At 54.0% G+C, this 2,500-nt stretch overlaps 2 non-coding genes across 2 annotated transcripts; both read right to left on the reverse strand.

Annotated features, from left to right (window-relative positions):
* Positions 1-265: 265 nt before the first annotated feature.
* On the reverse strand, positions 266-419 carry LOC145762725 (5.8S ribosomal RNA). Its single transcript, XR_014287988.1, has one exon. It is a non-coding gene; the product is annotated as a 5.8S ribosomal RNA (ribosomal RNA).
* A 245-nt stretch (positions 420-664) lies between these two features.
* On the reverse strand, positions 665-2,474 carry LOC145762728 (small subunit ribosomal RNA). The gene has a single exon (XR_014287991.1). It is a non-coding gene; the product is annotated as a small subunit ribosomal RNA (ribosomal RNA).
* Between the last annotated feature and the right edge of the window lie 26 nt (positions 2,475-2,500).

The raw sequence follows: 2,500 nt of genomic DNA on the forward strand, positions 1-2,500 counted from the left end.
ACACAGCACCGCCCCGCGGCTCCTACTCGCCCTGCGCGAATCGCGACCGACGCGTCGAGGCCCCCAGCTCGAGGTCGACAGCGCCGTCGTTGCGACTCGGGCGGCAAGCGGACGCGGCGCGGCTCGCCGGCCGCCACGCATCGCTGACGCGAGCCCGAATACCAAAACTTTCCACCTTCAACCGAGCGGCGATTGCCCGTCGCCGGGCATACGCACGCGAGCCGAGCCGTCGCGGAGCCGATCCCGCCGGCCGTTGTCGTTTCTGCGACCCTGAGACGGACGCGGTCCCGGGATGAACCCGAGGCCGCAATACGCGTTCAGATCGTCAATGCTCAATGTGTTCTGCAATTCACATTAAATCACGCAGCTTGCTGCGTCCTTCATCGACTCGCGAGCCGAGTGGTCCACCGCCAAGAGCCATCGTTTGTTTGTTTGCTTTTCGCTCTTCGATTCCTAACCTCGATTCGCCATCCGGCTGAAAAAATCGCGTGACGCCGAGCGGGTCGCGGTCGCAACAAATAGTGCGACAAGCCCGCGCACCGCATGAAGCCTTCGGGCACTCGACGCCGACAAAACAAGTTCCTGATCGCGGGGCGGCGGACGCGCCGAGGCACGTCGCCGTCCCGGTGTTTGCTCTTTCGCTCTTCGATTTTTTTTCTCGCGCTAATGATCCTTCCGCAGGTTCACCTACGGAAACCTTGTTACGACTTTTACTTCCTCTAAGTAATCAAGTTAGATCGTCTTTTCGGGCCAAGACCCAACCGTCGCCAGTCGAGCCCGGGCCCAATCGGAGGACCTCACTAAACCATTCAATCGGTAGTAGCGACGGGCGGTGTGTACAAAGGGCAGGGACGTAATCAACGCGAGCTAATGACTCGCGCTTACTGGGAATTCCTCGTTCAAGCGAAATAATTTCAATTCTCTATCCCTAGCACGACCGGGGTTCATCGGGTTACCCAGACCTTTCGGCCAAGGCGAACACACGTTGATCCGGTCAGTGTAGCGCGCGTGCGGCCCCGAACATCTAAGGGCATCACAGACCTGTTATTGCTCAATCTCGTGTGGCTAAACGCCACTAGTCCCTCTAAGAAGTTAAACGCCGGCCGGGAAGGCCGCGTAACTATTTAGCAAGCCAGAGTCTCGTTCGTTATCGGAATTAACCAGACAAATCGCTCCACCAACTAAGAACGGCCATGCACCACCACCCACAGAATCATGAAAGAGCTCTCAATCTGTCAATCCTCGCTGTGTCCGGGCCGGGTGAGATTTCCCGTGTTGAGTCAAATTAAGCCGCAGGCTCCACTCCTGGTGGTGCCCTTCCGTCAATTCCTTTAAGTTTCAGCTTTGCAACCATACTTCCCCCGGAACCCAAAGACTTTGGTTTCCCGCAAGCTGCCGGAGAGGTCGTCAAAATAACGCCCCCCGATCGCTAGTTGGCATCGTTTATAGTCAGAACTAGGACGGTATCTGATCGTCTTCGAACCTCTGACTTTCGCTCTTGATTAAAGAAAACATTCTTGGCAAATGCTTTCGCAGTCGTTCGTCTTGCGCCGATCCAAGAATTTCACCTCTAACGGCACAGTACGAATGCCCCCGTCCGTCCCTCTTAATCATTACCTCGCGCTCCGAAAACCAACAAAAAAGAACCGAGGTCCTATTTCATTATTCCATGCAACACTATCCAGGCGAAGCGCCTGCTTTGAACACTCTAATTTTTTCAAGGTAAACGTCCCGGCCGCCGCCGACACTCAGTCAAGAGCACCGACGGAAAACCGGAGGTAAAGCCAGAACGAACAGTGCACGCCTTGCGACGGACCGAACGCCTGCGCCCAAAATCCAACTACGAGCTTTTTAACCGCAACAACTTAAATATACACTTTTGGAGCTGGAATTACCGCGGCTGCTGGCACCAGACTTGCCCTCCAATGGATACTCGTTAAAATTTTTACAGTGTACTCATTCCAATTACAGGGCCTCGTTAGAGTCCTGTATCGTTATTTTTCGTCACTACCTCCCCGCGTCGGGAATGGGTAATTTGCGCGCCTGCTGCCTTCCTTGGATGTGGTAGCCGTTTCTCAGGCTCCCTCTCCGGAATCGAACCCTGATTCCCCGTTACCCGTAAGAACCTCGGTAGGCAGATACCGTACCGACGAAAGTTGATAGGGCAGACACTTGAATGATCCGTCGCCGGTGCAAGACCGTGCGATCAGCAAAGTTATCCCGAGTCGCCAACAAGACGAGCCGAAGCCCGGCAGGTTTTTGATATGATAAAGGCGCGCCTCCCGCAAGGTCGGCGCTTTTTGCATGTATTAGCTCTAGAATTACCACAGTTATCCAAGTAAAATTTACGATCAAATGAATCACGACTGATTTAATGAGCCATTCGCAGTTTTACCGTACGCAAGTTCGTACTGAGACATGCATGGCTTAATCTTTGAGACAAGCATATGACTACTGGCAGGATCAACCAGGTAACTATCGGCCGACAAAATACGCGAAC

This window comes from Corella eumyota, unplaced genomic scaffold (genome assembly GCF_963082875.1).
Source record: "Corella eumyota unplaced genomic scaffold, kaCorEumy4.1 scaffold_328, whole genome shotgun sequence".
Taxonomy (NCBI): domain Eukaryota; kingdom Metazoa; phylum Chordata; class Ascidiacea; order Phlebobranchia; family Corellidae; genus Corella; species Corella eumyota.